The sequence below is a fragment of the Corythoichthys intestinalis genome, chromosome 22 (assembly GCF_030265065.1).
Source record: "Corythoichthys intestinalis isolate RoL2023-P3 chromosome 22, ASM3026506v1, whole genome shotgun sequence".
In the NCBI taxonomy this organism is placed as follows: Eukaryota; Metazoa; Chordata; class Actinopteri; order Syngnathiformes; family Syngnathidae; genus Corythoichthys; species Corythoichthys intestinalis.
In genome coordinates this window covers 4,787,388-4,814,329 of record NC_080416.1, presented here as the reverse complement: position 1 = coordinate 4,814,329, position 26,942 = coordinate 4,787,388, and positions in this window count along the sequence as shown.

The window sequence follows — 26,942 nt, the reverse complement described above, 5'->3', positions numbered from 1 at the left end:
TAACCCTTTAACTACCCCAAAATAACTACCCAAAATTGTATTTCGTTTAACGACTTATGACTTAGGAGCAGACTCTTGTCTAGTGCTGCAACGATTAATCGATTGAGTAATTAGATCATTTTAGTTTTATTGATTCGGGTGGATACACTGCCCTCTAGTGGCAACTGTGAATATGACTTAATTTAACATGGCTGAATCCAACTGCTCCCTGTTAAGACCAATATAAGAATGTTTTTGTTTGAGCTACTGTTTTTTTTTGTTTTTGTAATTTGTGTTTGAACGATTTAAGAGCATTGTGAAAACAACGTTAACATTTTATAACTACTTTAGCTATGCAAGTTAGCCAATTGTTCCTTTTGTTGTACTTAGATCCTAATTCCTTTTTTTTTTTTTTTCCAACCCTTTATTGCCAAATGTATCACATTTGATACACCTCAAATTTCATGATTTGGGACTAATTCAGAATTTTGACATTTGTTTTTGAAAAAAAAAAAAAAATGATGGATGCAAGTCAACACATGCATCTGCAGTTTCCATGAGAAAAAAAACAGGAATTAGCGAGGGTTATAGGTATTAGAGCGCTTATTACACATATTCATTTTGACTTTTCTTTTTAAAAATTTGAAAAAAAGGTTTCATTAAGACCTTAATTTTCAAATTTTGGGATTCACTGATAATTGCTTCATGTTGCAGGTATTTAAGGGTTAACCCCCCGTATGGGGCCAAGCGAAGGTATTTTATTTTCAAATGAAAGTGCAATTCGGCATACGTAGTTTGAAGAAACACTCGGGAATTTTATTTTGCATTTGCATTTAATTCTCTTTCGAAAGTGCAATCTCAGTCATTCTTTGTTTACACCTCCTAACATTTATTCTGCAACGCACTAAATGCTCCCAATCCGTTTACTCGATTATTTGAACTAGTTGACAGTGAAGTCAGTATGCATCTCGCCTAATGCAATCATGTCTATAGATGGAGTTGTTTTTCACAGAAAACCGCTGACAGTTTTGCCTCAGATAATCATGGACTTTGAACTGCCAACCAGCAAGGCTCATGACCTCCTTATCTGTACAGCATATAAGCAACGCCGAGCTCTCTGTTCAGTGTGCATTCCTCTACAAAGTTTTTGTTCTGTCATTGAATGCACCCAGAAATTTCAGAAATTAAAACTGCACAGTAATGATCTCTTGCCTCCCGTCTTTTACTTTGCAATCCAGTCTAGCCGTCTCACCCGAATTGAAAACGAACACGCGGAGGACCTGAAAGAGTGCCTCCAACAATAGATTAATTGACTATTACAATAATCGATAGCTACAGCTCGACTCTCGTCTAACATGGATGAAGGACAGCAGTGCTTTGGTTTGGCCCACATACTGTAAGGCTGTAAGTTGTATCAGCTAATATATGTTTGTGTATGCATTTGTATTGAAGTTTAAAGCTACAGTTTGCGGAGTTACGTGTGAGCGATTTGTTGTGAGTATTGTAAATACGTTAGCATTCATAGCATTTAAGGTAGCAGTCGTTTTTTGGGCAAATTAGGCTAATTTAATCTACTAAATTGACATACTGATCAGACGGAATGGAGGTTTTAACACCAGTTGTTTTGTTTCAAGTGTTTTATTGTTAAAATGCGTGTGGTTTTGAACATAAGTGTATGTCATGCTGAGCAACTTCACGTTTAGTGAGGACAGAACACATCATATTAATAAAGTAAAAAGATACTGTGAGGTACAATAAGGTACTGTTTATGCGACAAAAAAGGTCAAAAAGTCAAAATCGTGTAAGTTGAGTACGTCGTTACCCGGGGACTACCTGAATTATCATTTTATTGATTTTAAATGACTGCTCAGACAATTTGTAAGCTACTGTATGTACCATTTTACCTGGATATGTGAATTATGTAAATATACAGTTAGGTTGAGCTACATTTTGAAAATGAGAAATTTTAAATGTGTTTCATCAAATGAAATGTTGAATGAATGTTTTTGGCGCAACCATGAACAAATTTTCTGGAACGTTTCGAATGTAAATTGGACAAAGCGTGTTGTCTGTGTGTTGTCTTTTGCTGTATATACAATGTCAGGTAACTAACAACTGATTTCCTGTTACATTGTTTCGGCCTACAATGTTCACTTTATAGAGCGTTGACCTGTAACCTGTGACCTGTGACCTACTACATTGTACCTATTATGCTGAGTCCAGTGGCAGATGCTGTTCTTTCAATATGGGGAAGCTCAAAGTGTGTCCGCCTGTGAAAGCTTTTTGACAGTGGTGGCCCTCAACATCCCGCTGCTCGCTAGGGAAAGAAACCAGAGTGCCAGATGTCAGGTCTCCAAACACAAGCAGCTACAATAAAAAAAAAAAAAACACCACCAGCAATACAGTGCCCTCCATAATTATTGGCACCCCTGGTTAAGATGTGTTTTTTAGCTTCTAATATTTTTTTTAAATTCAAATAATATGGGACCTTAATGAAAAAAAAAGAGAAAAATCCAACCTTCAATTCAAGTGCATTTATTCAATCCACATAAAGAAATAATTATTTGACATCAAATAATGTGTGTCACAATAATTAGCACCCCTGGTGTTAATACTTTGTACAACCCCCTTTTGCCAACAAAACAAGGTCTGGGGACTGAGATGGCCATGGGAGGAGCTTGATTTTGTGTCTGGTGAACAACAGTGTTGTTAATTTTACTTTAAAAAAGTAATTAATTACAGTTACATATTACCTCTCCCGAAAAGTAATTGCATTAGTAATTCAGTTACCTGAATGTAAGAGTAATTAGTTACTTGGCAAAGTAACTAGTAATAATTTTCATGTTTTTTTTTTTCTCAAAAAAAAAAAAAAAAAAAAAAAAAAAAAAAAAAACAGGTCACACAATGTGAAGTTTAAAGGGTTTTGAGGACAATTGGCCCTAGCCCAATTCTTTACCCTCCACTTAACTAGACACAAAGGCATTGTGATAACTAGATATTAACCTTTGCTATGTGCAGAAGTCATTTAAAGTTGTGAATCAACCGTTAAAGTTGTTAAAATTGTTCCTGTTATTGCATTAGTTCCCTTCTGTCTACTTTCAACATGCGTAAATTTTAAAACTGTTTCATCGTTTAAAGATAGATCTAAGTCAAGATTTTGCCGATTTAGGACCATTTTAGATTAAAAAAAAAAAAAAAAAAAGTTACATAGGTTCGCTAGGAAGGATCTCTACATCAGAGCCTTCCTAAGAGGTCTACTGCTTTAAGATGGCGGCTGTTTACTAACGCATGTAGTCCTTAAAACATGTTGCCAATGCAGCCGTGTCTGTCATTTGCATCTAGTTCTATAATATGTGATATCTACCGCATCATGTGGGCGTAGTTTGTAGGGCTATGGCTACAGTCAGGTATTATTGGAGCCACCTAGCATCGCGTTTGCAACGGCGTCTTCCCCACTCCTGCTCTGCTCTCTCGTCTCCGTGAGTCCGTCTCTCTCAGACTTTTTATTCAACCAACTTAGTAACGCATAGTAACGCACACCTTTCCCGCCTCAGTAACGGTAATGGCGTTGCCAAGATGAGAAAAGTAATTAATTAGATTACTCATTACTGAAAAAAATAACACCGTTAGTAACACCGTTATATTCTAACGCCGTTATTAACAACACTGCTGGTGAACCATTTCTGTGTAGAAAGTCCCAGTTGAAGCCTGGGACCGTGTGCTTTGGTCAGATGAGACCAAGATTGAGCTTTTTGGCAACAAACACTAAGTGGGTCTGGCGTGCCACAAAAGATGCACATGCTGAAAAGCACCTCATACCCCCTGTGAAGTATGGGGGTGAGTCAGTGATGCTGTGGGGCTGTTTCGCTTCCAAAGGCCCTGGGAACCTTGTTAGGGTGCATGGCATCATGAATGCTTTGAAATACCAGGACATTTTAAATCAAAATCTGTTGCCCTCTGCCCGAAAGCTGAAGATGGGTCGTCAGAAACCAGCGTCCAGGCCAGCCAAACCCTGCCCACTGACTGTAGAACCCCAGAGACGCCCAGGGTCCGATAGGTGGGATAAACCCAGTTTTTAGCCAATGTCTCGTCCTGATCTGCTGTCGTAGATTAAAGCACTTTCAACACTGCAGACACACCAGCATCCACACAGTTTAAAGGACTATGAAGCTGTTTAAGTGAATGAAAAGCAAGCTTCATCGTAAGCAGTGATAAGAAGCTAATTCTGAACAAAGGTTGAGCTCGAAGTAATGCATATTTAGTTAATGACATGTACACACAATTGCTACTGCTGCTGACGGAACAAGAGGCAGATGTCCACCCAGGACTGGTCACCTGCCAAAGTTGTCTAAACACGTGGATGCTTTCAAGCATTTGTCAAGACAAATGGTAATGTTAGCTCCATTTATTTGTCACAGTAACATCTGGTCACTCCCACAAGACATTCACACACCGCATGGTTTTCAGAGCCGAGCACCATATTCCCTTGGAGAATTAGCACCTTTCCTACCCTCGGACTCATACTTAAATCTCACACATTGGGTTCTCCTCAATCTGACAAGTGGATGACTGCAAACCCTGTCATCCACTTTGTCAGCTGCTGACGTCCTTGACCACTGTGATTCAACATGTTCTGTCAAACATTTGAATTTATACAAACAGTGGCTTATTCAACATTTATGCTCCTGTGTATTCACACAGAAAGTGTCTTTTTGTTAATCAGTAAAGCTCCATTAGAGCCTTCCGACTCTTGTTTGGTGGAGATTAACAGCAAGCGGAACACTGCTACAGAAGAACAAGACAGTTGGAATAAAGGCTTCAAATGCAAAGTGAAGGTTTTAGGATTTGCGAGATGATCCTCTTGTTGTTCAAAGTTTTGTCAAAATACAACCAAATCGTAGAGGAATTCAACTGAAAGGGAAAGACAATGCCTTTATCACGGCAATATCAGTTGAAAGAATCTTGTTTAACAAATTTTAGAAAAGACAACCACATTTATTCGTATAGCCTTAAATCGTGAAAAAATCACAAAGGGACTCAGAGAAGAATAGTTACTATTAAAATGTTAAACTGCTGCAAATTTGTGCAATCTTTACCGGGGTACCTCTCCCCAACAACTTCAACCAGCTCCTCCAGCAGGATCCCAACGTGCTCCCAAGCCAGCCGAGAGACATAGTCTCTCCGGCGTGTCTTGGGTTATCCCCGGGGCCTTAAACCGGTGGGGCATGCCCTGAACACCTCTGCAGGGAAGCATCCAAACCAGATGCCTGAGCCACTTCAGCTGGCTCCTTTCAATGCGGAGGAGTAGCGGCTCGATCCTGAGTCCCTACCGGATGACCGAACTTGTCTAAGTGAGAGCCCTGACACCCAGCAGAGGAAAATAATTTCGGCCGCTTGTATCCTGGATCTTGTTCTTTCAGTCACGACCCACAGCTTGTGACCATAAATGAGGGTAGGAACGCAGATCGACTGGTAAATCGAGAGCTTCGCCTTTTGGCTCAGCTTCTTCACCACAATGGAGCGGTACAGTGTCCACATCACTGCAGACGTTGCACTGATCCGCCTGTCGACCTCCCGCTCCCTCCTACCCTCACTTGTATACAAGACCCAAAATACTTGAACTCCTCCACTTGGGGCAGGATCTCATCCCCGACCTGGAGAGATCCAGCCACCCTTTTCCGACTGAGGACCACAGTCTCGGATTTGGAGGTGCTGGTCTTCATCCCAACCGCTTCACACTCAGCTGCAAACCGCTCCAGTGAGAGTTTGAGATCACCGCTTGATAAAGCCCACACCACCACATTATCTGCAAAAAGCAGAGATGCAATGCTGAGGCCACCAAACCGGACCCTCACAACGCTTTGGTTGCGCCTAGAAATTCTGTCCATAAAAGTTATGAACAATATCAGTGACAAAGGGCAACCTTGGTGGAGAACAACCTTAGTTGGAACGAATCCGACTTACTGCCGGCAGTCGTCCAGTGACCGAGGAGCCCTTACCAGGGGGCTCGGTTCCCTGTACTCCCGAAGCACCCCCCACTGGACTCCCTGAGGGAACGAATGCCTTCTCCAAATCCACAAAACACATGTAGACCGGTTGGGCGAACTCCCATGCACCCTTGAGGGACCTACTGAGGGTGTAGAGCTCGTCCACTGTTCCACGGCCGGGACAAAAACCACACTGCTCCTGCTGAATCAGAGATTCGACTTCCCGGCAGACCCTCCTCTCCAGAACCCCTGAATAGCCTTTACCAGTGAGGCTGAGAAGTGTGATCCCATTATAATTGGAACACACCCTCCAGTCCCTCTTCTAGGCTCACCACCTGTGGGAGGGGCCAATGGGGTCAGGTGCATATGGAATTGGGTGGCAGCCAAAGGCGGAGGCCTTGGCGGTCCAACCCCCAGCTGCAGACGTTAGGGTTAGGGTCAGGTGATCGGGATCGAGTTTGTGGTTCATCCAGTAAACTGGTACATGTTCCAGCCCCCACTTGTTTATTTACTGAAGGGAATAGGTACCGTTCTCGCACACACTATATAATTGTTTGCATTAGTCTAACACATTCATCTAACTATGGTTTAGGCAGACTTCACTCCATGCCCTTGACATAGTAAAGTGAATCACCTTATCGGAGCTCATGAGGGGGAAATGAAAAAATGGTACCGTTTCTCGTAGGCACCGTCTAACTGTTTGCATTACTCGAACACACGTAATATAATTAATCAGGGAATAGTATCATTTCTCATACTTACTGTAGGACTGCACTACTCTAACACACCTAATATAAAATAAATAGCACACCATAGTTTAAAGAAGCAGAATAGATACACAACGCCATCTTATCACAGAAGCCCAACATGTGCATCACGAGCAAGGTTGACGCACCAACTCTGGCAGTCAGTTCTCCTGACAACGAACAAGGACAAAGACCAGCGCGCTTTGTCCTAAAACAAGTAGCGCAGCCCGGATAACAAAGTTGATAGCGGGCGCTTGGGACGTCAAGACCAGTGTCGGTCGCTTTGGCAACCACGTCCCATCCGAACTTAAACCGCCCAAAACTGGCCACAGAGGGAAGGTCCCAAAAGCAACGCCCGGACACACCTTTGGCCCAGCCTACTCCACCACGGACTTAAAAAACACTGGACACTGAGATAACACAGATTTGCTGCTCGGAAACATTTTCTATGTAGCCTTGTTTTGGACCCAGAATTGTCCCTCTGTCGCCTGTTTTTGCCTTGTTTTATGACCATTATTGACGAATAAATTGTCAACCTGCTTTCGGTGAGTCTTCTTCAAACTTTTGGAACATGGAGTCAGTACAAAGGGTTAACACAGGAACGTGCCGAGTTTTGCTTCCTCCCGGTTTGGCTCGCGGGGGCGGTAAACAGCGGAGCACCATTTCTGTTCGGCTGCCGCCGTTTCCGTGCAGCTTTGGCCCGGGGGACTAAATTCCAACATTACCCATGTACAAGCAAAGCACTAGCTCAAATGAGGAGGGATTGATGTTTTCCTGTAATTCTGAAAAATCTAAGCCAAAATGCAGACGGCTGAGGTCCTGTCAGGAAACTAATGCTGGGATACCCCTTTAAGGATTATACAGCTTATATCTCATGTTTCACTGTGTTTACTGTTCTTGTTGGCGAGCATCAACTAAACAATCGGAGGATTTTCTTCCCTCCTGTTTGTCCCTTTAGCCATCCATTTTTTTCTTGTGTTTGTCATCATTGGAGTTGTATATGAGTTGCTGCTTCTGCTTGAGAAGTGGCATACAATATGAAATGAAACATAACTTTATGTAACATTACATAATGATACAATTTATTGCTGTATAAGATATTGGTCCAATCTCACTTTGATTTAAAGGCTTTGAAGAGGAAATGTGCTCATTTTGATCACTATATCCAATGTTAAACGATAATCCAAGTTGTATTTTATTTTTTTGACCAGCCTGCTAAAGTACATTAGGGTCAAATGTTTAAGTAAAATAAACTAAAAGCAGTAGTTTTATTTAAGCTAAACAAGCTGTATTTAGTAGGGATGTCCTGATCCCATATTTTTGCACCCGAGTCCGAGTCACTGGATTTTGAGTTCAAAATAAATGCATCTCTTTGCTCTTTTAACCAAGAATCGAGACTGTTTTACGTTTATATCTATAAAGAATTCAGGGATTTAAGCATTTATTCCCAAAAATTTCAACGTAAAAAGCTCTTTGTTGTGATAAGGCGGCGCCACAGTGCCTTAAAGAGCATATGACACCAGAAAAAAAGTCTTAAATGGCATTATTATGTGAATTAGAATCATATTTTGAGACGATTCGACTATATACAACAATTTAGCAAAGCGCAGATGACGAGAAATTAGTCTTTTAATCTGCCGGTTAGCCACGCCTACCATTATAGGGCTTTAGGGTCCCCAACAGGTGGATGACGTCAGCGGTAGACTAGGCTCATCGGTTTTACTATTCAGCCCATTGAGGGGGAATTGTTCAGAACGAGGAAAACGCGACGAAGAGAGCTGCAAAATGTCATTGTTTCAGTCTCTCTACTCCCAATATTTTTACAGGATATTCTTTTTATCCAAGTATTTTTCCCCAATAGCTATATAAATGGCTTGAGAAGGACCAGTCAGCCCGTCGAGGGGGAACTATTCACAATGAGGAAAACGCGACGAAGAGAGCGGCAAAATGTCATTGTTTCTGTCTCTTTACTTCAATATTTTTACAGGATATTCTTTTTACCCAAGTACTTTCCCCAAATGCTAAATAAATGGCATGGTCATGACAAATAACAATCTTGTGCTAAATGGAATATAAAATAATAAAAATCCATTTATTCAAGACGAAATGGCAAAATTACTCCATAATGGTCAAAACAGTCGACTTCACCTTTACTGTCACACCTCCCGAACGATATTTTATGACACCTAAATCGGACATATGTAATTTCCCTTCCCCGGCTTCGGAGAATGTAAACAGACCAGAAGGAGTGACAGCTAGCCGACATGCTAACCCAAACCAAGGGATGTTTCAAAGTCTTCGAAGTGGAAAATCACACATAACTAGCCTGGATTATTTGACATGACGACCCGGTTGTCGAGTTTCTTTGCGGATCGGCAAACCGCCCGGCGGAGAGCAATTTACAGTTCGTTCCCTGGAGGAGGGTGGCTGGAGTTGTTGTGTAGCTAACGCGCTAACAGCTAACTGCTAATGAGCATGAGGATAGCTTTTTACATGCCTATCAATGATCAAACATAAGTAGTCCTTTATTTAAAGGAATTTTATAGTGTTTACTTTGTAATCACTGTATTCGTATTTGACATAATACAAAACAAGATGTTTACTCACTTCCTTGTAAGTCCAATGGTCCCACAGTAAATATCCACGGTGAATGGGAACCTTTTGAAACTCCAAAAAGGCGCATACGCCTCTCCCGCATACAGAATGATTTTTCTGCAGCCGTTTGGCTGGCGTGATGCAAAAAATAAAAGTATTAATCCGCAAAATCAGCTGAATCCTTCGTCCTCATACACAACAGTACACTGTATAGTGAAGAGAACGTCTTCTACCGTACACGTCACAGCGCCCTCCTCCTCAATGCAAGACCGAAGCCGGAAGTCACTCATTTTCATGGCGCGGGATTCAAAAAACTAAATAAATATAGCGATCGCTTCCACACACATCCAAGCGGTCCATATCATTCAGGGGCATAAAATACCGCGTGTATTATGAAATAAACATGCTTTTTCGTGTCACAGGCACTTTAAAGACTAGCAGCACATTCGAAATATTTACGTGAAATAAATGCTAACTGCCCAGTTTTTTGCTTTTAACCAAGAATCAAGACCGTTTTACGTACATAACTATAAAGAAATCAAGGATTTAAGCATTTATTCCCAAAAATTTCAACGTAAAAAGCTCTTTTTTTGTGAAAAGGCGGGCCCCACAGTGGCTTAACAACGAGCAGAACATTTGACATATTTATGTTAAATAAATGCTAACTGCCCGGTTCTTTGCTTTTTGAACAAAGAATCGAAACTGTTTTACGTCCATATTTATAAAGAATTCCGGGATTCACTGTCACAACATTCACATTTTTCATTTAAAAAAAATGTTGAAACAAGAATTGTAGACGTAAAAAGTTCTTTGTGGTGATAAGGCGGCGCTACAGTGGCTTAAAGACTAGCAGCACATTTGACATATTTACATAAAATAAATGCTAACTCCCCATTTTTTAATTTATTTTTTTGCTTTTAACCAAGAATCAAGACTGTTTTACGTTCATATCTGTAAAGAATTCACGGATTTAAGCATTTATTCGCAGGAATTTTCAACGTAAAAAGCTCTTTGTCTGTGTTTCCACTCGCTCAGCTTGGCCCTGCACCCCGTGTCCCATCAATATCATTATGAAGTCTATGGTTCTCGTTATTTTTGGCTGTTCTCGACTTTGATTAAATAGTCTGCTTTTTGGAAAGTCGCCGTTAGAGCTTTTCTTCAGATTATCAAAATTTGTGTTATTGGAGTCAGATAGTTACAACGACAAGGAAGCAGGGCGTTTGGCTAAGAGGTGAAATGCTAACTGTGTAAACTGGTTTATTTGTTTGCTTGACAATTCGTTTTTCATCTTTTCTTCTCAATGAAAGCTGTAGTGTTATATTTTAAAAGCAATTTGACACTTTGACATGATTGTAATTAAAGATGTCCCGATCGATTGGTCGGTCCGATCACGTCATTTTCAAAGTATCGGAATCGGCAAAAAAATATCGGACATGCCTTTTTTTAAGATATATATATTTTTTATTTAAATCGTTTTCTAATTGTATTTAACGTTACAGACAAAATGTCTTACACTCATCCAGAGTAGTTTTGGCTTAAAGGAGGGCTATCAAATTTATTGCGTTAACGGCGGTAATTAATATTTTTTAATTAATCACGTTAAATAATTAACGCATGCGCTGCACGACCCACTCACGCATTGTCGCGTTCAATCTATAAAAATGCTGTTTTACCTATAGATAGCGCTAAAAGGCAGCGTATAATGAGTAGAGAGAATTTTGACAGCCTTTGGAGCCATTTTTTATGTAGCTAAAGCCTTACAATACCTCTCTCAGCAATTAAAAGTAACGTGGGAGGCAATGTGGGGAAGAAAGGTAGTAGTTGATCATTTTCTGAACACCCTACTGGACTGTCTCAGGAAATTAGAATACACAATATTCTAATTTTTTGAGACAGTCCTGTGTATATATACAGGACTGTCTCAGGAAATTAGAATACACAATATTCTAATTTCCTGAGACAGTCCAGTATGTTCTTTCCCAATGCAGAGAAGATATATCAATTGGTGCTCCTACGCACAGTCATGGTTGCACTTCCCATCATGCATTTGGGCAGAAGTTAAATGGCTGCAGTATCATTTACTGAAAGCTCAACAAATACACTACATGGCAATATTTAGTCACAATACACAAAGTCACATTTATCCTTTAAGAATTACAAGTTTTTCTATCCGTGATCCCTCTCACAGAAAGAATGTTAATAATGTAAATGCCATCTTGAGGAAATACAGTACTTATGTACTGTATGTTGAATGTATATATTCGTCCGAGTTTTATTCATTTTTTTCGGAACAACCCTAATTGTAATGCTATTTGTGAACATATTTTCACACTTAAAGCGATACCTCAATGATTCATTAAGTTTTATTACTTTTATATCCTTCAAAGCATTGATGAAACATTTACATTCACAGTCATTTTCCACTTTTTTTCCCTTCAAATGGGTGCCAATACCATCCTGGCAGTCACCAACGGCAAATCTAATTTTGCTACTTGTTCTTGCATCATGTTCTTGGAGTCTCACTTACGCATTTGTCTGGGTTTGTTAAAAATAACATGTAAAAAATACAACCCTGGAAGTGTCCTTCTTGCCAACCCCCCATTGATCAGCCTTACATGCGTCATAATCAGTGCTGGCACAAAAGCAAGCCATTGACATTTTTCCGCATTAATGACAAAAAAGGAAAAGAAGAAGAGAAAAAAAATATATGCTATTAGTATTGAAGACAGAAATGTTACTAGTGTTGCTAATCCACTGCCTATTTATATCTATTTATATGCAGTTAGAAAGGCTAATTCTATTCTTAACATCAGCTTTTGGAACATTAAGACACATTAGGGGAGAAATTGTTAAAAGGATTTAACAGAGCATATCAGTTTAAACACAAAAAATTGATACGTAAGCAATGTTTTTTCTTCTTTTTTTTCAGTTGAAGGGAATAGGTACCTTTCTCGCAGACACCATATTAACTGTTTGCAGTTAATATGCTGCAATGCATGCTAGGAGGCATGTTGGACAACAACAGTGTTGACAGGAGGTGGCAGCAGAGTTTGACTGTCTCCCCTGTTGAAATTCGCCGCCCCGGCCCAGACGCACCCGGGGACAGCACCGGCCAAAACAAGTGCCGCTTAGCCGACGCTTCCTCCGCGCGCGCCGACCGGGAAGGCAGAACTCCGCGCGTCCTCTTATTTTAACCCTTTGTACTGACTCCATGTTTCAAAAGCTTGAAGAACACTCACCGAAAACAGGTTGACAATTTATTCGTCGACAATGGTAAAAACAAGGCAAAAACAGACGACGGAGGGACAATTCTGGATCCAAAACAAGGCTACATGTTTCCGAGCAGCAAAAATCTGTGTTATCTCAGTGTCCAGTCTTTTTAAAGTCTTTGCTAAAGCGGGCCGTGTCAAAGGTGTGTCCGAAGGTGTGTCTGGGCGTTGCTTTTGGGTCTTCCCCTCTGTGGCTGGTTTTGGGCGGCTTAGGTTCGTGCGCGGATTGGGACGCCCGCTGTCAACTTTGCTGTCCGGGCTGGTTGTACTTGTTTTAGGACAAAGCGCTTTGTCCTTGGAGTTTGCTGGGAGAGCTGATTGCGCGAGTTGGTGCGTCAATCTTGTGATAAGACGGCATTGTGTATCTCTTCTATTTCTTCTCATTAAACTATGGTGTGCTATTTATTTTATATTAGTAGTGTAGTCCTACCGTAAATATGAAAATGATACTATTTCCTGATAAATTATATTACGTGTGTTAGAGTAATGCAAACAGTTAGACGGTGCCTGTACCATATGTATGTGTTAGACTATATATGTGTTAGACTAATGCAAACAATTATATTGTGTGTGCGATGACGGTACCTTTTTCCCTCACCCCCAAGGGAGCAGTGATGACCAAATAAAGCTTCTTGAAGCAATGAAGCTTTGCAGCCAATTGGTTCAAAGTTTACTGCCCGAAGTTAGCTGGGATAGGCTCCAGCACCTCCGCGACCCTCGTGAGGAATAAGCGGCATGGAAAATGAATGAATGAATGAATGAATGGTTCAAAGTTTCATGGTAGTTCATTTGGTCTTATGATAATCATATGTTGCCATTGTCAAATAGAGTGTTACCGGTTAATATCTTTTGGTGTAAGTATCCCATAATACAGTGAGGACAGCAGCGGCTTATAGTCCAGCGCGGCTTATCAATGCACAAATGCCGTTTTTGTGCCAAATTTGATGGGTGGCGGCTTATAGTCAGGTGCGCCTTACAGTGTGAAAATTGCGGTATGTTAGCATACATAATAAATAGGGCTGTCAAAAGATTAATTTTTTTAATCGAGTTAATTACAGCTTAAAAATTAATTAATCGTAATTAATCACAATTAATGGCAATTCAAACCATCTATAAAATATGCCATATTTTTCTGTAAATTATTGTTGGAATGGAAAGATAAGACACAAGACGGATATATACATTCAACATACTGTACACAAGTACTGTATTTGTTTATTATAACAATAAATCAACAAGATGGCATTAACATTATTAACATTCTGTTAAAGCTATCCATGGATAGAAAGACTTGTAGTTCTTAAAAGAAAAATGTTAGTACAAGTTATAGAAATTTTATATTAAAACCCCTCTTAATGTTTTCGTTTTAATAAAATTTGTAAAATTTTCAATCAAAAAATAAACCAGTAGCCAGCCATTGTTGATGTCAATAATTACTTACACAATGCTCATGGGTGCTGAAGCCTATAAAATCAGTCGCACCCAAGCGCCAGCAGAGGGCGGCAAAACTCCACAAAACACAATTAACATGTGGGCATTTCACTGTACTGTCATTTAAATCTGTCTGAGCGGGGGGAGTGCGTTAATTGCGTCAAATATTTTAACGTGATTAATTGAAAAAATTAATTAACGCCCGTTAACGGGATAATTTTGACAGCCCTAATAATAAATAAAAACAAGTTAATAATCTCTGAACTATCCAGAAATGAAAAAAAAACACTTAAAATCGTCTATCTAAAAAAGAAATTAAATATAACTGAAAAAACTTCTTAGGGAATAACAAAAATAAATAAAAATGGAGCCTTCCCTCGGGTAAAACGCAACTGCTTTTGTCCACAAGCACAACCAAACTCAAAAAAGACCACATAAGTAAAATAAAAAGAAATTTGGGGAGAACGGGAGTAAACCTCGGTTCACTGCATTTATCACAGTTTAACGTTTACAGTACAAACACACACACTTCTAAGCAGCTTCCTACTTGAGTTTTCCAGGTTAGGAAGTTCACACAGTTTAATGTTATGCTAACTCTGATTCAGATCGGACTTTCAGTAGCAAAATTAGTGGTGTGTTCCCAACCTCCACAACATTGAGTTCTTTTTACATTACATAATATGGCTGCTGCTGGTCGAAAAAAAAAAAAATCCCTCCTCTTCGAAGGGGGTGGAGGTGGCGGCATGTTGTCGACATGTCTGGGGCGGTGTGCGTGTGTGTGTTGAGTCATCAGCCAATCAAATGCGCGTTCAAGGGGCGATAAAATGGACCGGCACATTCAGAAAGTGAAAAGGGGTTAATGTAAGTCCGAGCATAATATAAATAATTCACTTAATAATGGTAGGGTTAATTCTATTCTTACAACATAAGACAATCTTAATCCTACTAGAGTTTTGCAGGTTAGCAAATTCACATTTTAATGTAATTCTAACTCTGATGCCGGTCGAAATTTAAAGAGTATGTCATGCCCTGGGAAAATGTTAATATTCCGTCATTTATCCATAAACGCATGCCTTTTGTATTCATATCATGCCACTTCGTGTAATTACACAAAAGAAAATGAGAGAAATTTGGCTCGATTGTCAAGCTAAAACGACCGGCGCCCGAGATCTGGCAGATTGTGTGCGTGACGTCATTACAAGTGAAGAGAGTGCCACCGGCCACTAGGGGGGCAGCGCCTGTGTCTGCATCAATATAATTCCTTCTAGTGAGGGGAGAATTAGCGGTGTTTTGAGCTGTTTATGCTGTTGCACTGTGTTCGTCCTGCACATATTCCAGGTTCCCTCATGAAGAAACACCCCTCGTTGTCAATAAAAGAGAATTCAGAATTGACAGTGAGGGGTGTTTCTTCAACAAGAAAAAAGGCTCAGTGCTTTAATACTGAATGGCGGCGATGATGGCAGACAATTTCGTTTCTAGTTTCAGCGACGAATCCGACGTAACGAATGTTCATCTAATGGTGACGAGGAGAGTTACGAAGCTTTAATCGGTGTTTTAGGTTACCAATTTGAGCCCAAACGAACGCCAATGCAGCGTAATGAAACGGTCATTGAGGGGAGCAATGACACTGATGAAACATCGGCAGCAGATCATGTGGGAAACAACGAATGATATTTTTTGCATTTCTTTTTGTGAAGCTGATACACCGTGACCGCAAAGTAAAGTAATGTATAGAATAATTGCGCTATCATAGTTTTTCGCTCTGCCAACAGACACAAATATGAATGGGATCAGAGGATTTGTTCTATATATTTTACGAGCGATAATTTATATATGTGTCCAGTCCTGTATCCAATGCGTGATATTTTTTTATTATAAAAGAGTACTCACTCTGGCCATTTCGAGCTTGGCTGCTCCCCTCCTTTGCTTAGCCTGAGCCTCCTTTGCCAGTCATCGTCCTCTTTCTTGATATCTCGGGACATTTAGGTGGCTGGTGTATGGTGGGCACCGCATCTGCTTTGAGCAGCAATCTTGCAACAAAACCCGATTTCACTTGTCCGTAGTTCGAGAAGCTTTCAGGTGGAAAATAACAGAAAACCGTGCCGGAGGCTGGGTCTAGAAAATTAGCCCTCTTTGCACGGACGAACTTTACCCATTGTCTGCGTAGTCCAGCTTTTTTTTTTTTCGCGTTCGGGAACTCATGGATACTATATTCCGATAAATAGCTATTTGTACACCACATAGCACAGCAGTTTTGAACCATTTTAGGGATGTTTTGGTCAAACAAACCCGAACGCTACTCTCTCGTCGATAAAAAAACAATGGCACCTGGCTCCGCCTCGACTGTCAATCACTTGTTGTGACGTCGCCGCCCCATTCGGCTGTTTCCGGAACACTTTCGGAAATGTTCGTCATTTTCGATCGATTTTCGGTAATTGCTCATTAATGTGATTGATTTTTTTGTTAACTTTATCAATATTTGTTATCTTGGTACATAACGGTTCTATTGATGTCTCACACCCCCTTTGCCGTTACATACCCTTTAAGTAGCAAAATTAGTGGTGTGTTCACGCCCACAACATTGACGTTTTTTTACATTACTTACAGTGGCTGCTGCTTCCCAATCTTTATTGAGCCAGAGGACCCAGTTTCCATTCCAAAAATCTAATGGTACAGCATCTGAAAAAAAATACACAAAAAGTTATGCATGCTTAAGACCGTTCTTCCCGCCTGACTGAAATCCTTCATAACGCTGCCTGCTGTTCAAGACCGAATAAGCGCGCAATCTGGCCATTGCACCTGTGTCATCGTTTCAATGGAATCACATCCAAGGTTTGCCGGGTTAACTGGCAGCTGCAAACAGGAAACAGCTTAAGGCATGAGATCAAATTGCTAATATGTGTGATTATGTACTGCATCTCAATGACTGCCTGTTTCTATGTGTCAAAATGTGAGTGACAGACATACATCCATTTTCGTTGTTGTTTTTTTAAGCTTAATCTGCACAGGGTCAGGGCCTTGAATGCACCATTCAAATTTACACATTGTTTCTGATTTTGTAAAGCAGCCTTGGGTACAATGAAAGGTGCTATTTAATTCCAAGTCATTGTTCTTATCATTGTTGTTAACCTTTGATAAAATACATCAGAATGTTAAAACATCAAATTGTCCGTCACGTGAGTCATTCTCTGTCACAATCGGTCAAAAGAGGATTTAGTCAGACTGACTGCATTCTGTACATGTGGGTGTCAAACAATGACACAAAGATTTGTGACATTTTCAAAGAGCAAACCCCTCGTCACAAAGAGTGCATCCGGCAAGTTTTGACAGCACTTCACTATTTCACATTGCACAACTGAAAATTCTATGCACAACAGTCAAAATAACGCTGAAATACATGTGTGTAAATAAGCGTATCCGGGCAGTTTCACACATACATCCAACATCCCCCAATATACAGTGCCTTGCAAAAGTATTCGGCACCCTTGAATCTTGCAACCTTTCGCCACATTTCAGGCTTCAAACATAAAGATATGAAATTTAATTTTTTTGTCAAGAATCAATAACAAGTGGGACACAATCGTGAAGTGGAACAACATTTATTGGATAATTTAAACTTTTTTTAACAAATAAAAAACTGAAAAGTGGGGCGTGCAATATTATTCGGCCCCTTTACTTTCAGTGCAGCAAACTCACTCCAGAAGTTCAGTGAGGATCTCTGAATGATCCAATGTTGTCCTAAATGACCAATGATGATAAATAGAATCCACCTGTGTGTAATCAGGTCTCCGTATAAATGCACCTGCTCTGTGATAGTCTCAGGGTTCTGTTTAAAGTGCAGAGAGCATTATGAAAACTAAGGAACACACCAGGCAGGTCCGAGATACTGTTGTGGAGAAGTTTAAAGCCGGATTTAGAAGTTTAAAGCCGGATTTGGATACAAAAAGATTTCCCAAGCTTTAAACATCTCAAGGAGCACTGTGCAAGCCATCATATTGAAATGGAAGGAGCATCAGACCACTGCAGATCTACCAAGACCCGGCCGTCCTTCCAAAATTTCTTCTCAAACAAGGAGAAAACTGATCAGATATGCAGCCAAGAGGCCCATGATCACACTGGATGAACTGCAGAGATCTACAGCTGAGGTGGGAGAGTCTGTCCGTAGGACAACAATCAGTCGTACACTGCACAAATCTGACCTTTTTTGGAAGAGTGGCAAGAAGAAAGCCATTTCTCTGAGATATCCATAAAAAGTCTCGTTTAAAGTTTGCCACAAGCCACCTGGGAGACACACCAAACATGTGGAAGAAGGTGCTCTGGTTAGATGAAACCAAAATTGAACTTTTTGGCCACAATGCAAAACGATATGTTTGGCGTAAAAGCAACACAGCTCATCACCCTGAACACACCATCCCCACTGTCAAACATGGTGGTGGCAGCATCATGGTTTGGGCCTGCTTTTCTTCAGCAGGGACAGGGAAGATGGTTAAAATTGACGGGAAGATGGATGCAGCCAAATACAGGAACATTCTGGAAGAAAACCTGTTGGTATCTGCACAAGACCTGAGACTGGAACAGAGATTTATCTTCCAACAGGACAATGATCCAAAACATAAAGCCAAATCTACAATGGAATGGTTCAAAAATAAACGTATCCAGGTGTTAGAATGGCCAAGTCAAAGTCCAGACCTGAATCCAATCGAGAATCTGTGGAAAGAGCTGAAGACTGTTGTTCACAAACACTCTCCATCCAACCTCACTGAGCTGGAGCTGTTTTGCAAGGAAGAATGGGCAAGAATGTCAGTCTCTCGATGTGCAAAACTGATAGAAACCAAGCGACTTGCAGCTGTAATTGGAGCAAAAGGTGGCGCTACAAAGTATTAACGCAAGGGGGCCGAATAATATTGCACGCCCCACTTTTCAGTTTTGTATTTGTTAAAAAGTTTTAAATTATCCAATAAATGTTGTTCCACTTCATGATTGTGTCCCACTTGTTGTTGATTCTTGACAAAAAATTAAAATTTTATATCTTTATGTTTGAAGCCTGAAATGTGGCGAAAGGTTGCAAGGTTCAAGGGGGCCGAATACTTTTGCAAGGCACTGTAGCATTGCACTATTAACTAGAGTTGTTCCTCCAACTGTAATGTGTCTGTTTGTTCCACTTACTTTAAGTAAATTTTCTTATTACCGTATTGGCCCGAATATAAGACGGCCCTAATTATAAGACGACCCCCTCTTTTTCAAGACTCAAGTTTGAAAAAAGACTTTTTGAACACCAAATTAATTTTTATACAGAAAATAATTACAGTACATCCGAAACAAATGATTATAACAATATTTTTGAGAGAAAAAGCATGTTGTTTTGCCTCATTCAAATCTTAATATCTGAACATTTAAATATGTAAACCAAAGTGCAATCACATTCGTAAATGAATGGCTTCTGGTTTTTGAAATGTAAGTAAACCAATGGCACGCAAAGCCATCAAAGATGATTTCGCTAAAGCACGTAGTTTCGCCCTGACCACTGATAGTTGGACGTCCCGTGCTACAGAGTGCTACTATCTAACTGTGACGGTCCACTATAATTCATACCTGTCAAGTTGTACGGTCTCGTCGTAATTTGTACAAGTGAGCACTCATTTTTAAATGTGTACGCCGTACGTTACGTTCAAAATCTGCACGTTTTTTGTGCATTACGTTTTTTTTTCATCCGTTCGGATTTGGTTACCGTTTCTGCAACGAGACAATGTTCTTTAATACGTTGGTTGAATGACACGAGAAAAGTCAGAGACACGGAGAGGGAAGAGTGTTTGTTGAGACGCTGTAGCAAACGCGATGCTAGGCTAGGTGGCGCCAATATTACCTGACTTAGCCGACAACATACAATCTACGCCTAGATATCTCATGCATATAGAACTACATGCGAAATGACACTCGGTAGCGTTAGTAAACAGCCGCCATTTTAGAGCAGTAAACTTCTCAGAAAGGCTCTGTTGTAGTAAACCTTCCGAGCGAACCTAAGCAACTTTTTATCTAAAAATACATCTAAATCGGCAAAATCTTGACTTGAGTCTATCTTTAAAGGATGAAACAGTTTTAAAATTTTCACATGTCGAAAGTAGACAGAAGGCAACTAATGCAAAAACGGGAGCAATTTTATCAACTTTTAACGGTTGATTCAAACATTAAATGACCTCCAAACATAGCAACGTTTACAATGTTTTTGTTTTTTAATGAAAAAAAAAACACAAAAACATGAAAGGTATCACCAGTTAATTTGCCAAGTAACTTTTTACTACTGTGTGTGTATTTCACTAGTCAGTCACTACACTAGCCAAAGAGCTAAGAGGCGTTTTAACACTTAAAATGTTTACATTTTAAGTGTTTATTTCATTTTTTAAAAAGCAAAAAAAGGCAGTTAAAAAAAAAACAACAACAAAAACGCAAACCAAAGCGAAACCGTGATCCCAAAACCCAGGTTCAAACCGAACCATGGGCTAACTGAACCATTGCACCATTGCACATATTGTGTTAACACAATACAATTGCCAACTGAGGTTCACCATACATTCAGCACTGTAAACAAGCAACATAAGAGGGGTATTGTCGTTCAAACATCACTGCGAGGCAGTGAAGGTGACAGGGGATTTGGATTGATGTGCTCTTTGGAGCTGAGCAATTGGGCGGCTGACTTTTCAATACAGTGAAGATTATAGAGGACACTGCATGCGGACCATGGAGAATGCTGTTTAAATGAGGGGCGGGTTAGGGAAAAGAGCATCAAACGTGATCAAGGGATTGAAGGAGAAATTAGTCCTAGATATGGGATTTCATGCCACATTAAATCAAACACTGGCAATAAGTAGAAATAGATTTGAGTGTAGAAAACCGAGAGTGCTATCCACAAAGTCAAGGGCGGGCAGGAGAGGTGAACAGATCCTTGAGTAATACACTGGTTAAAACTGATGTCAATGGAAAAGATCTATTGCAGTTTGTCTTTCGCTTAGAAAATAGAGAATTCAGGAAATGAAATGGTTGCTTTTGACCAACAATTTGATCCACAGGTCTCAAATGTGTTGCAGCATAAAGAAAATGCTGAACGTATCTCACATTCGGGAGACTGTTTCTCCACAGGTACATGGGATCAAATGAGCAGCAGAAATCTCCAGCAAAATAAGGACCCCCAGCACTTCAAGCAGGTTCGTGAAGTCAAAGAGTATAGATTTTTAGTATTCTTTTACCATGCATATGGTCATGGTTAAAATCAACTTTAAAGAAGGATCACTGTACATTACTTTTTCTAGGGCTGTCAAAAATATCGCATTAACGGGCGATAATTAATTTTTAAAATGAATCACGTTAAAATATTTGACGCAATTAACGCACATGCCCCGCTCAAACAGATTAAAATGACAGCACAGTGTAATGTCAGCTTTTCACTTATTTTTGGTGTTTGGCGCCCTCTGCTGGCGCTTGGGTCCAACTGATTTTATGGGTTAGTACCGTGAGTGAGCATGGTGTAATTATTGACACCAACAATGGCGAGCTACTAGTTTGTTTTTTGATTGAAAATTTTACAAATTTTAATAGAACGAAAACATTAAGAGGGGTTTTAATATAAAATTTCAATAACTTCTTCTAAGATTTATCTTTTAAGAACTACAAGTCTTTCTATCCATGGATTGCTTTAAGAGAATGTTAATAATGTTAATGCCATCTTATTGATTTATTGTTATAATAAACAAATACAGTACTTATGTACCGTATGTTGAATGTATATATCCGTCTTGTGTCTTATCTTTCCATTCCAACAATAATTTACAGAAAGATATGGCATATTTTATAGATGGTTTGAGTTGCGATTAATTACGATTAATTAATTTTTAAGCTGTAATTAACTCGATTAAAATTTTTAATCGTTTGACAGCTCTACTGTTTTCCTTTAATATTAAAAAGGACACAATGTTATGCAGAGGTGTACAGTTGTATGAAAAAGTACCTGAACCTTTTGGAATTTCTCACATTTCTGCATAAATCAGCATCAAATGTGAGCTGATCTTTGTCAAAATCATACAGATGTAAAAACAGTGTCTGCTTCAACTAAAACCACCCAAACATTTTCATATTTTGAGGATAGCATGCGAACAATTACAGAAGGGGGAAAATGATTGATGTGAAAATAATGTTCGAAAAAGATCAGATCACATTAGATTGTGATTTTATGCAGAAATGTGAGAAATTCCAAAAGGTTCAGATACTTTTTCATATCACTCTACTAATAATGATAATTATTTCATAAACAAAATACTATTTACAGTGGCGGCAGAGAGGGGGCGCGAAACATTTACGTCTTTTTGGGGAGGGGGTGCACTGTTTTATGTGATGAAAACTACATGTTTAGAATATTATTAAACATTACTTTTATTGACAAAGCACTTCAGAGCTGCATCAGTTGTTTATGATTGACACATTGGGCACTTCGCCTGCAGAATTAATTTGCACAGTTAAATTGAATTATTCATCTCAATGCACTACTTCTCTGTCAGCATCATGCTTGTTTTCTGAGTATAGCTTGTTTGTTTGTCAGCTGTTAGGGCAAAAGGTTACTCTCAGACAAGATGATTATTATTTACGATGAGTAAGGAGGCGATACATAAGAGAATGTGTCAGCGAGAACTAAGTAATGGACAAGAGGAAGAAAAAAAAACCCTTTGAAATGTGAATGGGAACTTAACAGCTTCAATTTGAGCAGACTTTAAGTGATCCAGGATAAAACTAAGGCCGGAAATTCTTGTGTTAGTGCATTACTGGTTATGGTGCATGTGAGGAGAAGAAACGTGTAGTGGCTCAATGAAATTTTGTCCAACAAAAGCATCAAGGATAAGTGTGAAGCACAACTGCAGAGGGATTAGTCAGCGTCCGAAAAAAGTGTATATTATCTAGTAGGGTTGCAAGTAACGATCAATTTTTTAATTTTTAAATTGATTAATTGGACGATTAATTAAACAATCAGATACATGTCACTTTTTCAATTACCTTCACAATTACCTTGAAGTTGTTTTAAGCATAAAATTGTAGCAGTGTCTGGTTGTGTCACTTATGTGACACGCTGCTCCCGCCCATGCTTCTCCAGTCTCTCGCATTTTCGTCTCGTTCTCGTCTCGTCAGACAAAAACTGGCATTCGTCTCCTTATGTTTTAGTCTCCCTAAACATGTTTTCAGCACGTTATCATTTTGTCATCGTCATGAAAAAAATAGTTGATGGAAACAACACTGGTACACACTTTAAATAACATGATTAAATTTTACTTTTCACGAAATCCTTGGAGTCCAATGACAGTGTCAAGTGCCCCCACATTGTTTCGTTTCAAATGGCCAATTTTTCTTTAGAATACATTTTGACAGCCTTCAGGGGGCCCCCTTACTAGCCGGGGGCCCAAGCAACTGCCTGTCTTGCCTGTCCTCTAGCCCTGCCTCCATAAGCGGAGTTTAAGGGGGGGGCAGCCCCCCCGGTGGCCGAAAAGTGTCATTGCATGTAATTGACTTTCCTATATATTTATATAAAAGGTGTAAAGCATTAAAGCAAACAACAAAACAGAATGAAATGAACAAAAAAGGATAATTTTATATTGGGTCAAAATTATTTTTCAAACAGAACATGTGAATAGCACCTTAGACGGTCATTTGCTCTGCATATTATAAAAAATAAATAAATAAAAAATAGAGGAGGGCAATTTTATTTTTCAAATGATTTTTTTTTCTTTTGAAAATATTTAAAAAATTAAGTGTTCTAATGCAGATATTTGGCTCTCAAATATTTTTTTCAGATTTAAAAACTTTTTCTCTGATCGAAATTTTTCTTTTTTTGATTGATTTTTCTTTTGAAAAAAAAAAAAAAATTTGTTTGAAGCAACTTATTGTTTGATTGGATAATAAGACAGAAATGTCCTAGCCAAAATGTGGCCCAAACGCAAAACAACATTACTTCAATCAAAAAAGTTGCTTCAATCAAAAAAGAAATCAAAAGAAAAATTCAAAGAAAAATAGCTTTCAAATGCATTTTTTCAAGTTTCAGATTTATTATTGCATTCAAACACATTTTTGACTGAATAATGAAGACACAAATCTACCTCCATAAGGCTCCGCCCAGGGGATACAATTTTTGACTGGGGTAACTACATTGGCATGACACCGGCGGGCGTACCAAATTCAATGGATGATGATCTTGGTGAAAAGTATTGCCTAAGCAGCCTGATTTAGAATTCCCCTCAAGAATGATGGGAAACAAAGAAACGCTCATTGTCAACTTATTATTTTAAATATTCTTTTAAGTTAATTTTATTGCTAACACTGCGTTTTGGGGTCATCAACATGCTGTGCACCCCCTGCCCCAAAAGTCAAACTCCGCCTATGCCTGCCTCTGATTATTACGATACTACGGTGCTGACCAAAAGTATTGGAACCCCTGCAATTCTGTCAGATAATGCTCAATTTCTCCCAGAAAATGATTGAAATTACAAATGCTTTGGTAGTAATATCTTCATTTATTTTGCTTGCAATTAAAATTAATTAAATCATTATCATTTTACACAAAACTCAAAAAATTGGCTTGACAAAAGTATTGGCACCCTTCGAAAAATCATTTAATACTTCTCGAATTTGTGTAATTAACAGAACCTGTTACTTAACTGTGGCACATAACAGGTGGTGGCAATAACAAATCACTCTTGCAGCCAGTTAAAATGGATTAAAGTTGACTAAACCTCTGTCCTGTGTCCTTTTGTGTACCACATTGAGGATGGAGAAAAGAAAGAAGACCAAAGAATTGTCTGAGGACTTCAGAAGCAAAATTGTGAGGAAGCATTGGCTATCTCCAAAGACCTGGATGTTCCTGTGTCTACCATGTGCAGTGTCATCAATAAGTGTAAAGCCCATGGCACTGTGGCTAACCTCCCTAGATGTGGACAGAAAAGAAAAATTGACCAGAGATTTCAACGAGAGATTGTGCGGATGGTGGATAAAGAACCTCCACTAACATTCAAACAAGTTCAGGCTGTCCTGCAGTCCAAGGGTACAACAGTGTACAACCCGTACTATCCGTCGGCATCTAAATGAAAAGGGACTCTATAGTAGGATACCCAGGAAGACCCCACTTCTGACCCAGAGACATAAAAAAACCAGGCTGGAGTTTGCCAAAACTTACCTGAGAAAGCCAAAAACGTTTTCGAAAAATGTTCTTTGGTCAGATGAGACAAAAGTAGGGCTTATTGGGTAAAGGCATCAACATAGAGTTTACTGAGAAAAAAAATGAGTCCTTTAAAGAAAGAACACGTTCCCCACAGTCAAACATGGCGGAGGTTCCCTGATGTTTTGGGGTTGCTTTGCTTCCTCTGGCACTGGACTGCTTGACTGTGCGCATAGCATTATGAAGTCTGAAGACTACCAACAATTTTTGCAGCATAATGTAGGGCCCACTGTGAGAAAGCTGGGTCTCCCTAAGAGGTCATGGGTCTTCCAGCAGGACAATGACCCAAAACACAATTCAAAAAGTACTAGGAAATGGTTTGAGAGAAAGCACTGGAGACTTCTAAAGTGGCCAGCAATGAATCCCATAAACATCTGTGGAGAGATATGAAAATGGCACCTATCAAATTTCAGAGACCTGGAGCAGTTGGCCAAAGAAGAATGGTCTAAAATTCCAACAGAGCATTGTAAGATACTCATTAATGGATACCAGAAGCTGTTGTTCACAGTATTTAGTCTATAGGTTGTGCAACTAAGTATTAGGCTGAGGGTGCCAATGCTTTTGTTAGGCCCATAAATGAAGCTATTACTACTAAAGAATTTGTAATTGCAGTCATTTTCTGGGAGAAATTGAGCATTATCCAACAGAATTGCAGGGGTGCTAATACTTTTGGCCAGCAGTGTAGGCTTGCTAAGATTGCACTTCTAGAAGAGCATAATAAAATAGAAAATAAAAAGATAAACATAAATAAAATTCCCGAGTGTTTCTTCAAGCTATGCAGGATTGCACTATTATTTAAAAATAAATTAAATTAAAATTAATTAAAATTAAAAAATTAAAATTAAAATTGAATTTATACCTCAAACGGTATTAAAAAAAAAACTAAAACAAAAAAACAAAACAATAAATGAGGGAGGATCTGAGTGCAACAAGAGAACAACTGGCTAACTTGCATAGCAAAAGTCTGCTAGCTTAAATACTACACATATATTTTTTTTTTTACAAAATTCTTTTTACAATGCTCTTAACAATCGTTCAAACACATATTCCAACAACAAATGGCTAAATATATCCATAAACCAAATTACAAATACATAAAAAAAAAAAAAAAAAAACTTATCAAACAAAAACTTATGTTGGCCTTAACACGGAGCAGCTGCATTCAGCCATGTTAAATGACATATGTCATAATCACTGTTGCCACTAGAGGACAGTGTATCCACCCAAAACAATAAAACTAAAATGCAAACACTTTCAAAACAAACCATTACAACGCCACTCTAATTAAACAAATACTCGAAGCAGCAAAATTTTATTCTAAGCCTTTTACTAATCGAATTACTCGAGTTAATTGAATAATCGTTGCAGCACTTCTTTTATCATATATTTAATAGGAATGCAATACAAAACATGCTAGATTTAAGATGTATAAATCACTATATACATTTATATAGATGACAGTCAGGAGGATAAGCTAAATAAAATGAATGAAAATTAAATGAATAGCTTTTCAAAATTCGTCTTTACATCAGATACATTTCTGAAATAGTTTGAAGATAAGCAGGAAAACAACCCTAACTGTTAGTTTTCATATGCTGCTGTTGCTCACTTTCCATCTGCTCGTCAGGTTTCCATGGGGACAGTGAATCATTCTGGATGTAGGTACCCAGCTGTATAGTACTTGGAATGC